Genomic DNA, 16,207 nt, shown 5'->3' with positions numbered 1-16,207 from the left:
GTTGATTCAGTGGCTGATGGGTCTCCCGATTGGGCACTCTGTGTTCCTACGACATCCGCCGAGGCAGGACTCCGGTCAGTCCGACCTGCTGGTGGTGTCCTCACTTCTGCTGGTGGTATCCTCACTTCTGTTGGTGGTGTCCTCACTTCTGCTGGTGTAGTCCTCACTTCTGCAGGGGCATCATGGCAGGGATAATGATGGGGGACCAGTGGCGTGCACAGACTTTTTGAAGGGCAGGGGCGAAAAGAAAAAAAAGGGCACATACAGCACGTTCTCACCACTGAAGAGGGCACTAACTTCTGTGTGTTGCCGAGGGCACTTTAGACATGTTTATATGCTATATAAATGGCACATTATATAGCCTTAAAACAGACAAACTAGACAGACTACTCAAAATCATTTGTAGTTAGGATCAGCATCCACGAGAACTGTGTAGATTCAACATTGGACTGTGAAGAACACACAGAGACATGGATGTATTAAGGAAATAAAACCCTGGGGGGTCTGGGGGTCCTCCCCCAGAACATTTTCAATTAAGTAGATGCCATTTCCTGTATTCTAGTGCATTTTAACACCAAATTAGCACCAGCGAATCCAAACTGGTTCTATGAGATATAGTTCTGGCTCAATATAGATTAAAAAAAAAAACTTCTGGAGTTTAGTGTGTTTTCTTCACCCAATAGGGCTCTGTGATAAAAACACAGGGAACAATACACATTTAAAATATTTATTTGACACCTCAAAAGAAACAAACTATGATGTAGCATGGACATACAGTGGCTTGCAAAAGTATTCACCCCCCTTGAACTTTTCCACATTTTGTCATGTTACAACCACAAATGTAAATGTATTTTAATGGGGTTTTATGTGATAGACCAACACAAAATGGTGCATAATTGTGAAGTGGAAGGAAAATGATACATGGTTTTTAAACATTTTTTTAAAATAAAAAACAGAAAAGTGTGGTGTGCAAAAGTATTCACCCCCCTGAGTCAACACTTTGTAGAACCACCTTTCCCTGCAATGACAGCTGCAAGTCTTTCGGGGTAAGTCTCTACCAGCGATGCACATATAGAGACTGAAATATTTGCTCATTCCTTTTTGCAAAATAGCTCAAGTTTAGTCTGATTGGATGGAGAGTGTCTGTGAACAGCAATTTTCAAGTCTTGCCAGAGATTCTCACTTGGATTTAGGTCTGGACTTTGACTGGACCATTCTAACACATGAATATTCTTTGATCTAAACCATTCCATTGTAGCTCTGGCTGTATGTTTAGGCTCGTTGTCCTGTTGGAAGGTGAACCTCCGCCCCAGTCTCAAGTCTTTTGCAGACTCTAACAGGTTTTCTTCCAAGATTGTCCTGTATTTGGCTCCATCCATCTTCCCATCCAATGGATTGAACAGTGCTCTGTGAGATGTTCAAAGCTTAGGATATTTTTCCATATCCTAACCATGCTTTATTAAACTTCTCCACAACTTTATCCCTGACCTGTCTGGTTGAGCTTGATGATGCTGTTTGTTCAACAATGTTCTCTAGCAAACCTCTGAGGCCTTCACAGATCAGCTGTATTTACACTGAGATTAGATTACACACAGGTGGACTCCATTTACTAAATTGGGTGACTTCTGAAGGCAATTGGTTGCACTGGATTTTATTTAAGTGTATCAGAGTAAAGTGGGGTGAATACTTTTGCACACCACACTTTTCAGTTTTCTATTTTTAAAAATGTTTGAAAACCTTGTATCATTTTCCTTCCACTTCACAATTATGCACCACTTGTGTTGGTCTATCACATGAAATCTCATTAATATACAAGTAAGTTTGTGGTTGTAACGTGACAAAATGTGGAAAAGTTCAAGGGGGGTGAATACTTTTGCAAGCCACTGTATATGTTTCCAACTGAGCTGTGCACTTAAAAAGGCATTTTAAAGAAAAGCATTTTTAAAAATTAAAATAGAATAAAAAAGCTTTAAAAAGCTATTCCCACAAGACTTAGCTAGGCTAGCTCCTCAGCATAGGCTTAAACATGTGATAGGCATCTCTACCTAATAATAGCACTTCCAGGCTACATACACTAGTATTTAGTAATGCAACATTGGTAACTTAATACACAGCTTGCTGTATTAGCTACTACCTCACACAGCAGTAGGATGCCGGGTTGCACCTCAGTCAGTATTAAGTCCCCACTGACATGTGACCATTTGAGAGAGAGTGTGTCTAAAACTGAATACTTAAATGGATGAAATGGACTTATTTTAACAACGGGAATGTGTTCTTAAAACTTAAGTTACCATCTATCTAGCTGCTATCAATTTATTCCATAATATACTAAATACAATGAATCTAACTGACCTAGCCTAAATTGTAAATTGAAAATAAAATCTAGAAAGTTTATTAGCCCATCGGCCGTTTGCAAAAAAGAAATAAATAAATACATTTAAAAAAAACAGAAAATATGTGCTAATGGCCATACAAAGTGTATTGAACATAAACAGGGTTTAACTTGTTGAGACCATAAAATGACTCTGGGAAAGCTTGCATGCCTTAATTGGAATCAATATTCCCCATCCAATGGCAGCGCAATGGCAGAGAGCGCTTGTGTTTTACCAACCACGAGGGCACTTAAGCACGCGTTCATACCACCCAAGACTAGAGGGCAGGTTATCATGTTTTGCCAACCGGGAGTGCGCTTAAACTTGTTTTAACCACCCAAGAGAGCAATTAAGTGTTTTAATTTCACCTAAGAGGACAGTTTAGTGTGTTTTGCCAATGAAGAGGGCACTTAAAGACGCCCTTTTGCCACCCAAGTGGACAGTTTATCATGATTTAACCAGCCAAGAGGGCAGTTTAGTGTTTGTTTCACCCAAGAGGGCAGTTTAGTGTGTTTTGCCAACCAGGAGGGCACTTTAACACGTGTTTTTGCCTCCCAAGAGGGCACTTTAGCATGCGTTTTTTTGCCTCCCAAGAGGGCAGTTTAGCATGCGTTTTTGCCTCCCAAAAAGGCACTTTAGCAAATGTTTTCTCCTCCCAAGAGGGCACTTTAGCACACATTTTTGCCTCCCAAGAGGGCACATTAGCACGCGTTTTTGCAACCCAAGAGGGCAGTTGTATTTTGCGAACCAGGTGGGACCTTTAGCAAGTGTTTTTTCCTCCCAAGAGGGCACATTAGCACGCGTTTTTGCCTCCCAAGAGGGCACATTAGCACATGTTTTTGCCTCCCAAGAGGGCAGTTGTATTTTGCCAACCAGGTGGGACCTTTAGTACGCGTTTTTGCCTCCCAAGAGGGCACTTTAGCACACGTTTTTGCCTCCCAAGAGGGCACATTAGCACGCGTTTTTGCCTCCCAAGAGGGCACTTTAGCACACGTTTTTGCCAACCAAGAGGGCAGTTTATCATGTTTTAACCAGCCAAGGGGGCAGTTTAGTGTGTTTTTTCCATCCAAGAGGGCAGTTTAGCACGCGTTTTGGCTACCAAGAGGGCACTTTAGCGCGCGTTTTTCATCAACTGGGCCCCCCAGTGTGCACATCACTGTGGGGGACCCATTTAGCACCAAACTGGACCCCAGAGCGCTGATGTAGGCTAGATGGAGTTAACTGATTCCTCTATTCACTTCCTCTGGATGTTGATGTTGGATTTGATGGCACTGGCAAAGGAGACGTAAAGGGTTTAAGTTGATTAAAGTGAACAACACTCTCTTGGCCTCCCTCCACTAGCACTAGCCTATAGAGCACATCCGTCACCCTATCCACGAGTCTAAACGGACCTTTATACCGCCTCTGCAGTTTTGGACACACCCCAAGCTTCCTAGCCTTATTCTGAACCCAGACTAGTTCCCCCTCAGAGTAATATTGGAAATTAGCCTGAAAAATCATAGTACATTTTCTGTTGTTCTGAAGCCTTGGCCTGGTGCCTTTTGACTGCCTCTATTACAGTAGACAAAGTGTCCCTCAGCCTAGACACATAATTGTCCACTGAGGCAAATGACTCATGGTTGCCTACGTTTAACATAATGTCCACAGGCAAAACAATTTCTTGTCCAAACAATACCCTATATGGGATGAAGGAGGTGCTTGCATGAACACTGCTGCGGTATGCTAATGTGACATAAGGCAAAAGCGTGTCCCAGTTCAACTGATTATCCTCAACAAAAAGATACAGCATAGACAAATGGGTACGATTAAAACGTTCAATTAGCAAATCTGACTGGGGGTGGTAAGGGGTTGTCCGAGATTTATGCATATGCAAAAGCCTACATAATTCTTTAAACAGAGCCGACTCAAAATTGCAACCTTGGTCGGAGTGGATAGTGCGTGGTGCCCCGAATCGACACACCCATTCCTAAGTCAAGACTTTAGCAATAGTATGTGCTTCCTGATTAGGCAGTGGAAAAGCCTCTGTCCACTTAGAAAAATAGTCACCAACAACCAGAATGTACTTATTTTTTCCTGGGGTCTCAGGAAGAGGGCCAAGAATTTCAAGTGCCACGTGTTCAAAAGACCGAGATGTAACTGATGGTTGTAAAGGTGCACATGGCTGTCTCCCCTGAGTCTTGCGGGAAGCACAATCTACACATTCTTTCATCCATGCCTTAACATCTCCAAACCACCCTAGCCAATAGCAACGGTCTTCAACCTTTCCCTGCAATTTTTGCACCCCCAAATGGCCCCCAGTAGAAACACTGTGCAACTGTTGCAAACTTTAGGCACCATTGACTGAGGCAGCACTACCTGCACCTGTGATGCAGCATCAGAATGGGCAGGAGGAATCCTCAGTAGCCTAGCCTGCTGCACCTGAAGCTGATTCCAAACAGGGGCATATTTCTGCAGGTCAGGATCTTCTGGCATCAGACTACCAGCCTGGTTTTTACAATTAATTATTCGCAGCAGCAAAACATCAGCCATCTGTGCCTCAGACAACTCATCCATCTCACCTTCCTCACTGGACACTATAGGAGGCAAAACCTCTTGTACTGCAAACACTTTTGAGGTAGCCTTGCCTATCGTTCCCTGACCAGCCAGCTGCTTGTTTTCAAGAAAAGCTGGCAGCCTGGAGAGGCTGTAGCTTGCCTGGACGATAGACAATCTTGTATTGGAAATTGGCAAGCTGTTCCACCCAGCGAGCCAACTGCCCCTCCAAGCCCTGAAAATTATGCAGCCACCGCAGGGAATTATGGTCAGTGCGCAAAACTAATTCTTTACCTAACAAATAGTGTCTGAAGTGTTTTGTGAATGCCATCATACCTAAGAGCTCTTTTTTAGTAGTAGCATATTTGCATTCTTGCTTTGTAAGAGCCCTACTAGCATATGCAACAACTCGTCCCACACCAGTAAAGGTTTCAGGCATAAAGATTGGCCGTGGGGTTATAGCCTGACTACTAGGTGAGGGAAAAATGTTTGACCGACTTGTACTTGCCTCTACAGGTTGAGGTGAATTATTTTCAGTCTCTGACATTTTTAATTATCCCACCGCTGCCACCAGTGTAATAAACTTGGGTTTTGTCCTTTAGCAGCAAAATACTGCCAGTGTCAGAGCCTTTAACTAATCACACAACAGTATAGCAAAATAAACAATCTTTATTAAATTATCACAAGTAAAATATGTAAAAGCTAATTCATAGAGGTGAGGAGGGCTACAACCGACTAGAGGCACCAGTCATCACAGGACCATCAATACACGCTTCACTTAAGTGAAGAACCACTACACACAGGGCTAGATTCTAGCTTAAGACACACCATTTCAAACCACGGCACGCAAACACCCTCAACGCAGGAGGCACTGCAATTTATCAACCACAGCAACCTGAGAAATCACAGCAATCCACTCACACCTGTAACCTCTTCCCCCTCCGCACTAAACAAATTACACGATGGGCCTATCAACACACATATACAGAAATACATTTAACATCAATATTAAAGTGAAACGTAACTCGCCCGCTCGAACAAGACCCTCCCGGTCTGAGCTTGTGATGCCGTCCAACTCCCCGGGGAGCGGAGTTTGGCCAGGCATTGGTGTCACAGACAGCAGCAGGAAGAACGAGGAGCAGTGGCGGCTACTGCACTCTTCTACAATCCCGGCCCTGACTTTCTAAAGGAGGCAACAAACCTCCCCTCCTAACACAGGAACATCTAACCCCCTGCTCTACCTGTCTTCATCGCCGGCAGTCCTAAATAACTGCGAACTCCCAAAAGAGTGCCGAGCCATGGCAGTAAGATGCTTTCCTCATGCCCCGTCTGCTTAGTCTTTTGTCTCCTTCCAATCCTCCTCCTGCCCGCTATCACACACACACACACACCTGTACTCAATTACATTGATAGGCGGGTAATGCTCATTACGTCACCGATTGTGTCCAACAGCACATTCACATCACAATACTAATAACATTGACTTAATCTCAATTAGGTCATTCATACATAACCATGTTAGTAATCACAATGCAGACAGTTACCGCATTGGATATAAATGCTTACCTATCAAGGAAACATTGTATTTATAGATTAAAAGAAGGCAGGCTAATAGAAAGCCCTGACAAGCAGGACACACATGTGAACTACACATGATTCCACGACCCCTGCCAGAAGCACCATACTGTAACGTGATGGGGAATGCCCATGAACTTACAAATCCAAAGTGGGCGGGGTTAAGTGTGTTGTTATCACACCATAATTTAAATAGTAAGTCACCCCAGTTATGTTTCTAAGTGCTGACAGATCTCCAGCCAGAAGAGTGATTTGACTGGCTGGCCGTTGAAGGGGTGATTCAGCGTAGATTTGGCTGCCAAGCTCATGCAGATGACGCCTGAGAGAAGCTAGCGGGATGTAGAAGGCAGGACGGAGAGAGCCTTGGTGCCTACGCTGCAAACCTCTGGACACAAGGGCCAGAGAAGAACTCACCCTCCAAGCCTTCATGCGTGGGCTGCAGTTGGAGAGACTGTGAGAACATCTCCACCTGTACGCTCCAAGGACCCTGACAGAGGAGGAAGGGAGCTCTCGCCACACTACAACTACAGCCCCACAATGGCCACAGCGTGGGACCAGGACACTGCCCAGACAGTTCCTGGAAGGCTGTTACAGATGTGGTGAAATAGGCCACATTACACGCCACCTAGTGCAGGTGGTATAACAGGGGAACTGCCACCAACAACAAACCCTTACCCCTCAACCACACCGCAAATGAGACTGGGTAGACTCAGTCAAACACATGGACTCTACCTGAACTGCGACCTTAATGGCACCCCATGCAGAGCCCTAGTGGATACAGGGTCGACCATTTCCCTGGTCTGCCCTGGAACCTTGCCTGGCACAAATGGCTTGAAACCATGGGGCTGGAAGCCCACAAAGCGGAAGATAACCATGGTCACTGGTGAATATGCCAGGATGCAAGGAGAAAGATTTCTCCAAGTGACTGCTGCTAGCCACATTGTTGACCACAAGTTTTGGTTAGCCGATATCCAAAAACCCTACATCATCGGTCTGGATCTGCTAGCTAAGTAGGAGGACATGGTGGACGTACCCAGGACCACTGGGTTCCCAGGCCATACAGCTCTACACTACCACGGAAGAAGGACTGGGATTCGCTGCCACGCCACCACCGCCTGCAGCTAGGGGGCCTGCCACACCGCCACCACCAGCGGTCAAGGGGCCTGCCACGCCGGCACACCAACAGCCACCAAAGCCTGCTGTCGATGAGGAGAGCCCATCCAGCCCGGCAGCCGCAGCTTCCATGGCGGATAAGAAGGTCATCGCAACAAAAGTCCTTGGTACAGTCAAATGGTTCAACGTCAGGAATGGTTAGGTTATTAAACCAGGGAGGTCCAGACCAGGGCAACAGACCAGTGAGGCAGAACCACTACAGACGCTTCCGACCAAGGGGTCCACCCTGTCCCAGACCGGTGCGGGATGGTGAGGAGGACAAGGAGAATCAGGGTTGCAAAGGTGGTCTGAATCAACAGCCGCTAAGGGGCCCACGCAGTCAAACCGGCGACTGCGTCAAGTTCCCCACCACCTCAGAGACTTTGTTATGAACACACGGGTTGCTGGGGACAGCTTAACACTTGGGTGGGGGTTGTGGAACATGTTGGTTTACAGAAGCATACTGCAACTACAATGGCACTTAGAGCGCATACCTCTGCCAACAGTCCACTTTCATTCAATCAAGCCTAATCCAATATCAAATATGATAGTCCTGTATCACTCTAAATTGTAAATGCTTAACCATAATGCAAAACTCAACAGATCTACAGCAAATTGTACTCACTAGGCAAAATACACCTGATTTTCTTTTCCAACAAGATCAATTTCTTACTCAGAGAATTTAAAGAAAACATTGAAAAATGCCCCCAGTGTCACAGAAAGAGAGAAACAAGATCATGGATCTATCCCTTTATCTGGACCTGCACCAATTTGTCACCGACAACCATCCTCCTTTCAAGATAAGACCAAGCTTGCAGGCAGGCAGGTAGGCAGGCAAGCAGGGTTAACTGGAGCCAGCTCACAGAGGAACTCTGGAGAGCAGGCAAGCAGAAAATAGCACAACAGGGCTGGAGATCGCTTCATGAGCCAACAAAGACATAAGGGCATAAGCGCAAAGGCAAAAAACACAAAAAAACCTAGGTGTATAGAAGACACTAAATAACTGCACTCTAAAGTCACCATATCATTGAACATTGAAAGCAAGATGGCGGCGCGCACAGACGCAGTGATTCAGAGCTCTCTTTTTTGGTGTAAGTTTCTGATACTTTTGCTTGTATGGCGTGTGTATTTGTTCACATTAAGCTGGGCGAATAACATCTACAGCCGACCTGAACTTCTAGAGTTGGGATTACGGAGTGAGCAAGACGTCACAGCTGAGTTTCTTCGCTCACACGAGACAGCGTTGGACATGGCCAGGACGCCGGGCTCTCCATGGATTACATTCCCCAGGGGAAGGAGGCGGAGGCGGCGCAGGAACACAGTCTGGCTGTCATGTTCTTGTGTGGGACGGACAGCAGCGATTGCGTTATTAAATGGTAAATATTAAACAAAAAAAAACACATACCCAAGTACTTTTTCACTGTTATGGCATTAATGTCAGTTTTGCATTTTGAGAGGCAGGGTGAAAACGAAAAGCTGTGTATTACTTAGATACGTTTTACATTTTGAGAGGGAAAAGCTTAGTGTTCATGTTTAACTTTTCTTTTCCATATAATTCATCTGATGATAGACATCTCGTGATTTTCATTTTAGTGCAACTGGCCTGTATTATTGATTTCTGCCGTGGTCCATTCAGCATTCACCTAGCAGCTAGCTCACTTCTTCTGATGAAAGTGGCCACCCCCAGGACCACAACGTGAAACATGATCATGATAAGACTAAGAATATTACTAGAATATTTAAGATTAAGCCATACACATATTATCAAAACTATTACAGAATAAAAACTAATTTTACGCTTGTATGCTTGGGTCTATAGGTAAGTGTGGAGCTTTCAACATGTTTCTCTATGGTTCTGGGTTAGTGCACAGAGTAAGAGTAACGTTAGCTATAACTCAACCCAAGTAACTTAAGCAATTAACTATTATAACAAAGCACTTGTAACTCCTGTTACAGTTATTGAGACATCAATGTAAGGATTGCTGATACAAATGAAGGTTTTCAAAGAAAGTATTTTTTATCAAACAATGACAGACAACAAGAATGTGTGCAAAAACCAGGGGCAGGTGATCCATGACACCGCAACAATGAAGAACCAAATGAAAAACAAAACAAAACTCAGAAGCAGCCAATTAGCAGACCATTAGCAGCAGCCACCACCACCATCATCAGCCGCCGTGACCACCATCGTCAGCCGCCGTGACCACCACCAGCAGCCGCCACCGTGACCACCACCATCGTCAGCCGCTGTGACCACCACCAGCAGCTGCCGCCGTGACTACAAGCAGTAGCTGTCGTGACCACCAGCAGCAGCCGCTGTGACCTCCATCAGCAGACGCTTAAAATAAAGCGCAGTAGCCTACATGTAAGAGAGTAACCATGTTAAATTGAACATGGAACAGTTCAAAAAATTTAATGCAGCCAAGAACACATCATATAATGTTAAGTTAATATGTCCCAAAATTCAATTAAATATTTAAGTCCGTGTAAAGCAAATTCAGCCATTTTCCTCTTAACACATTAAAAAGGTCATAAATGTATTACCTTAAAACATGTAAAAAGCCATTCAACCATTTAGAATTTAATTTTGGAGCTAGGCTCACAAACTGTGTTTCATAATTTCTGTGTTCAGGATTTAATGGGCGGGTCAGAAATCATGATTTGCATAAACCCGGCCCTGCTGCGGAAGTGATAAATACATTCAGCGCATTAGCTTCGGTGGTTTTTCCGCTCGCTCTCGAGTCTTGGATAGCATCCTTTAGAATAGTTTGCAGCTAGCTGACCAGTCAGCTAAACAGAATGTCTCCTCCACGTCGCTTGTGCATTTTTCATCTATGCCGCAGTGTGCAAGGTAACGGCGCTGTTAGCTCATTTAAGTTTCCTATGGACAACAACGTAAGGAAACGGTGGATCGATTTTGTCAAGAGGAGCTAATGTGGAGAGTTAAAAATCACCATCATCACCCTTCTCTGCAGTGTCCACTTTACCCCCGGGCCCCGATAGTTACAGCAACTGTCACCAGGTAAAGTCTGGATATCTGAAGAGTCCGTTGACGCTGGTCCAACCCAGTCTCACGGGAAATCGTGAAACTGTCACGTTAATTAATCTATTGTTTCGTGTGTGCCAGCACGATTTCCTCATTTTTTTCTTGCTACTCAGAACGAATTTCAAATTAATGCATTTCAATTGGAAGTTAATTTTGTGCGTACAAGCACGACAGCCAAATGCCACAGTGCACAGAATTGAATTTTATTTAATTTCTGAACCTTGACAACTGAACTGAATACAACATTTTAATCATCAGAGATTCCTCGTATATCATATTACATATCGTATATCTAACTCAGTCTTTTTTTCCCTGTTTTTTTTAATGTTATGTCAAGCCTGTACATTTAATAATCCAGTGATATTCAGCATCATATCATCTCATATTTATGATCTGATGCTTTTATTATTCTTTTTTGTTGCAGGATTCAGCCATTGTATGATTAGAAAAGTCTTTTGGTTATTTTATTTTGTAGGAAAAAGCAGGAAACATATATCTGTTTCCCGCTGTCGGAAGCAGATTCTGCCCTTCTCCCGCTAACCCTTCTCCAGGTAAGATGTGTGTCTGCTGGGTGTTCACATTAACAATGGTTTTATTATTAAACGCAAGACTATGAAAACGATCTTCTAACTTGTGAGGGAAAAAATAGCCATATCTTGTAACTTTTGTCCAGATAGCTTATCGGTAAGTCAACTATGTGTAAGCTAGTAGTTACTGTATTCCCGCCGAGCGTGGAGCATCACCAAAGAGTAGGCTACGTTATTATGTGATATGCAATAACATGAGAAATAATGTCTCATTAGGCACCCTTAAAACCTGTGTATTGATAAAAAAAAAAAAACGTGACCATTTTGTATTCATTCAGAAGATGGGGAAATCGTGGTTCAACCTGTTGCATACTTTTTAAACCTTTCTGCAAATAAACACAGTTAGACTGATAGCTAGCCTACAGTACTAAATATTTGTCTCTGTTCTCCTTGTAGTTTCTGTCATCCCATCCCCAAACACCGACCCAGCATCTCCACATATAGACCCAAAGGCACTTTTAAGAGCCATCTATCTATCTATCTATCTATCTATCTATCTATCTATCTATCTATCTATCTATCTATCTATCTCTCTCTCTCTCTCTCTCTCTCTGTCTCTCTATCTATCTCTCAGCTATCTGTGTAACTATTTGTTTGTCTGCCTGTTTGTCTGTATTGGTTTGTTTGTTTATTTGTTTGTCTGTATCTGTCTGTCTGACTGTCTGTCTGTGTTCCTTGTCATGCCAGGAGGGTCGACAAAAAAGACTAGTCCCTTTTGCAAGGGAGTTTTGTTTTTTGTGCCCAGAAGGTGTGCCCTCACTGCAAGACAGAGCAGCCTCTGAAGCAGCGCCTTAAAAAGAAGCTTCAGAGGTTTGATGGCAAGAGAGAAGAATGGGTGGTTGGCCGTAAGAAGAACCACAACGTGGCATCCATCAAGGATGAAGCCACCATCATGGTTTGTGCAGATTTTAAAATTGCATTGAACTGCTCAGATAATATTGGAAATAAGTTATGTGGTACACATGGAAAATCCTGTGATCCTCAGTAATTTCTGTGTTCACAACCAAAAAGTTCATAGAAAAAATTGACTGCATTTATACCATTACAGCTTGTAAAATATATACACTGCCAACTATAAATGCATTTACAGCATTCACCTATTCAGTCATAGAATCACAAAGGTTTCTATTTTTAATAAATTGTCATTGTTAATGCTTCAGTTTCTAGTTATCTTAACAAAAAACAAGTGTTACAAATGTGATACATATTGTACCCTTACTGTTGCTATTTGTCTAAAAGTTTAGTTTTTTGCTTACACTTCATGAACTGTTCCTGTTTGCACATGCATTTTTATACAAAAGTGAAACTCACCACGAAGTTAGATCATCCTAAATGGCATTAGTATGGATGTTGTCCTCAGTAATGTCATATTTTTGTCATTAATCAATGTGTTAGTTTTGTAGTTGCTATTCCATTTTTTTCAACTGATAATACAAACTTTTGTCATTGCAGCTTGAGAAACTCCATGCTATTGGCTACAAACCAGTGCTTCTTCTAGGAAAGAAGACAAAGAAGGAGCAGACTGACTGATTTTGCCAAAGACTACCTCCAAAAAATTGGCTCATTTTATGAGTACCTTTGTGAAAGTGCGATGCATGCAATGCATGCTTAACAAATTGTATTATTCATGTATAAATTAATTATTGTATTGGAAAGGAATTATGGCGCTCTGTTTTCATGGCACGGCACAGGGTGGCGCAGTGCAAGTTTCATGCAGCGCAACACAGCACACGGTCAGTTTGGCAATTTGGTAGACAGTGGTGCCCTGAGATGGGTGTAGCGGCGCAGCAGGGGTAAGTGTCATAGATTCAGCTTGGTGCAGTGACAATTTTGTGCCAAAAAGCTGCGCCGAAAGTTTGTTGAAAGCCCGCCAGCTCCAACCTGGTCTACTCTCGGCGCAAGGCGAAGCGCAGCAGGTGCAGTGGTAGTTTGGCTGCACAAACGGGTTTCCATAATGTCAGGCACATTTAAATGCAATCAGTAATCACAACAACCACTATTTAATGCAACTAATGGAATCAACACGTAAATGTATATCTATATCCATTGTCCCGTCACATCTGATGACGGATCAAAGGCGGTTGGCACACGTAATGGAAACTCGACCTGACTGAATTAACACAGATTAAAACGTGATGCAAACTAACAAGTTCACATGTCTCTCAGCCAACCACAAACAGCCTCGGTATCAGATAGTGAGTATATATTTGGCATCTCTCATCTCAGAAAATTCAAAAGAAAAGAGAAAAAGAGAGACGCTCACCGACAAGGGACAGGCCACAGAGCTTGGCGATGCGTCCTTTACGCACAGGTGCTTCTGATTTCATCCCCGTTATGCATGGTATCTGTTTATGTTGTGATCTGTGCACACTACTCATCTTTGTTACACGGGTTAAAATATTCATAGATCATGTGACGTCACACAGCGGTCGCAGCGCCATCTTGAGTACCGACTTAGAACAGGCCGTCTATCTGTCACCTCGTGGACTGTGACAACAATTCTCACAAAAGGAGTGGATTAACATTTCTTTATGACACGGCTCTTTTGAATGCTGCATTTTGATCACACTCTAATGAATTACACTCTTGATTCTACATCTTGTATTTCTGTATAACAGACCGTTGCTAAGTAAAACAGACCGTAAATAGTAAATGTGAGCGTCTTTATTAGTGGAAAAGGGTGCGTTTTTCTGTTTGTTTATTTTTTTCCATACTGGGCAACAGTTCTTAGTGTATCGTGACAAATCAGATTAACCATAACCTCCTCCCAGACTACTTCTGCTTTATCAGTCCGTGGAGGTCTGTCCGTGTTACCATATATTCAGCCACTGTGAGCTTGGACTTCCCGGACCAAAACATCAGTTTCCTCCTGTGAAATCTTTGGCTGTCTGGCATCGCTGTCTCCTTTGTCCATGTCAAAATATAAAGTGACAAAATTGCAGTGCTCCTTCACCGCAAATATGTTAGTGTGAACTAAATAGTTTAGTTTAGCTTGATGCCATTTTTGAGTCAATCTTATGAGTACTCTCATTGTCCTGTATAAACAATATTATAGATCAAATAAGATGAGATAGAACTTTTTTCAATCCCAAAGGACATTTTCATGCCAGATGATTAGTTTATTATAGTGTGAATGGAGTAAATGCCAATAATAGTTAGAGTAATGTGCATGTGTGGCATGCAGGGGGTGAGAGAAATTGTTCATGATGCTGAGAGTTTTCTCAGCATCCTCCTCTCTCACAGCCAACTGGAGTTCCACTCCTAGGACAGGAGCAGCTTTCCTGATGAGTTTATTGAGTCTGTTAGCATCAGCTTTCAGAACAGGACGCTGACCATAAAGTATGTAAGGTCATTGTTGTGGAAAAAACCCTGACAGGGTGATGCAAGACCCTGACACAAAGTGGCTGGATATGGTCCTTTATACACTAAGAACAGCAGTGATAGCAATGGTCTGTTACAGAGAAATAAAATAATGTTTTAATTAATTGAACCATATGATAATAGAGTTATAATTAGTCACAAGGAATTAAATACAGTATAGATTTGTAGAAATTGAATAGATCCAGGAGACTCAAAAATTTCCTGTAATCTAAAGTGAACACAAATCTTGTTGAGATTTGACAACGTGTTTAACTGCACAGGTTGGAACCAGGATCCAGATGTAAATGAGGAGCTAATCACACTGCACCTCACACCATGTGCCCCACTGGAAGGGCCAAGCAAGGCGAACGTGGAGGGACAAGCAGAGCAGACCAACATGGAGGGACAGGCACAGCAGACCAACATGGAGGAAGAGGCACAGCAGACCAGCATGGGTAAAAAGTCAGGTATGTACTAATGTTTATAGGGTATTTTCAATTAATTACATTGGTAATCTCATATCTGTTGATTACTGAAATCCATTATCACTGTTTATCAATACATTACATACAATTAAGAAGGAATAGTGTCATCTTTTAAAGGATATATGAGTGAACTATTATCTTATATTGCAGTGGCAACAAGGCATATCCCAGAGAGGGAGAAGCTACAAAGAAGTAAGTTTAAATTATTCCTGTTTGTTATCCTTACAGCACAAACCAATCATTTAATAATTTTGCATATTCACAAGAAATCTCTTTGGCAGGAATTTGGATAATGGTTTACTGGTTGACTTACTCAGAAAACATACACTGTGTGCCACTGCACATATAGTTGCAAAAATTGAGTGTAGCTTTAGTTCAGGCAGGCCACATAGTCAAGCTGTGGTGCTCACCTCATCAGCTGATGTGGGCAGGCTATGTTGGACAGGCTCATATCAGCTGGCTGGCTGTAATAGGCCAGGTCCTTGTCAGCGGACCATATCTCCTCCTTCTCATTCAATTGGGCGCTCTATTTAAACTGCATCGGTCGGCCATCTGCTTCTGCTGCTTCCTCAGCTTGCTGCTTTACAACCCACCTCCTACCCAGCTCCTCCTTCTCATTTTGATCTGACTTACCAATGTCATAATAGACCTTTCACACAATAACCGGAAATACGCAATCGTAGTGTATGCGGACTTCTGGTAAAATGTCAACACAGCAGAAAGCCGGGCAAGTTAAAATGGATCAGAGAGTTTACACAACTTCCCTCATGGATTTGCCAAAAATTAGCTTTACCGACGTGGCAAGAGTCGTGGAGGAAAACTCCATCACCAAGAAGAAGAAACTGGATAAAGGATACAAATTTTTCCACGAAGAATTTGTCCATAAGTATCAAGGTAAGTAACGTTAGAGAGCGATCAGGCTAACTGTTACTGAACTGTTAACTAGAATAACAAATCATTAGTGTGTCCACTTAGGCCTAAGGCTAGGGTTATAGGGTTATGTATGGATAGTATAGAGGATGTACTACTTACTAAATAGTCGTGGTCGTGATGTTATGCTATGCTATGGTCCAAGTGAACGTCTTGTGTGTAACGACA

General features: G+C 43.0%; 2 long non-coding RNA genes across 2 annotated transcripts; both read left to right on the top strand.

Moving 5' to 3' along the window:
- The first annotated feature begins 8,792 nt into the window (after positions 1–8,792).
- Positions 8,793–11,805, top strand: LOC115594458 (uncharacterized). The gene is made up of 3 exons (XR_003986494.1): positions 8,793–9,007; positions 11,153–11,228; positions 11,661–11,805. It is a non-coding gene; the product is annotated as an uncharacterized LOC115594458 (long non-coding RNA).
- Positions 11,806–11,960: 155 nt separating this feature from the next.
- Positions 11,961–15,298, top strand: LOC115594450 (uncharacterized). The gene is made up of 4 exons (XR_003986486.1): positions 11,961–12,159; positions 12,717–12,850; positions 14,906–15,091; positions 15,260–15,298. It is a non-coding gene; the product is annotated as an uncharacterized LOC115594450 (long non-coding RNA).
- Positions 15,299–16,207: the final 909 nt, after the last annotated feature.

The sequence above is a fragment of the Sparus aurata genome, chromosome 13, assembly GCF_900880675.1.
Source record: "Sparus aurata chromosome 13, fSpaAur1.1, whole genome shotgun sequence".
In the NCBI taxonomy this organism is placed as follows: Eukaryota; Metazoa; Chordata; class Actinopteri; order Spariformes; family Sparidae; genus Sparus; species Sparus aurata.
This window is presented reverse-complemented; position numbering and strand designations above follow the sequence as displayed.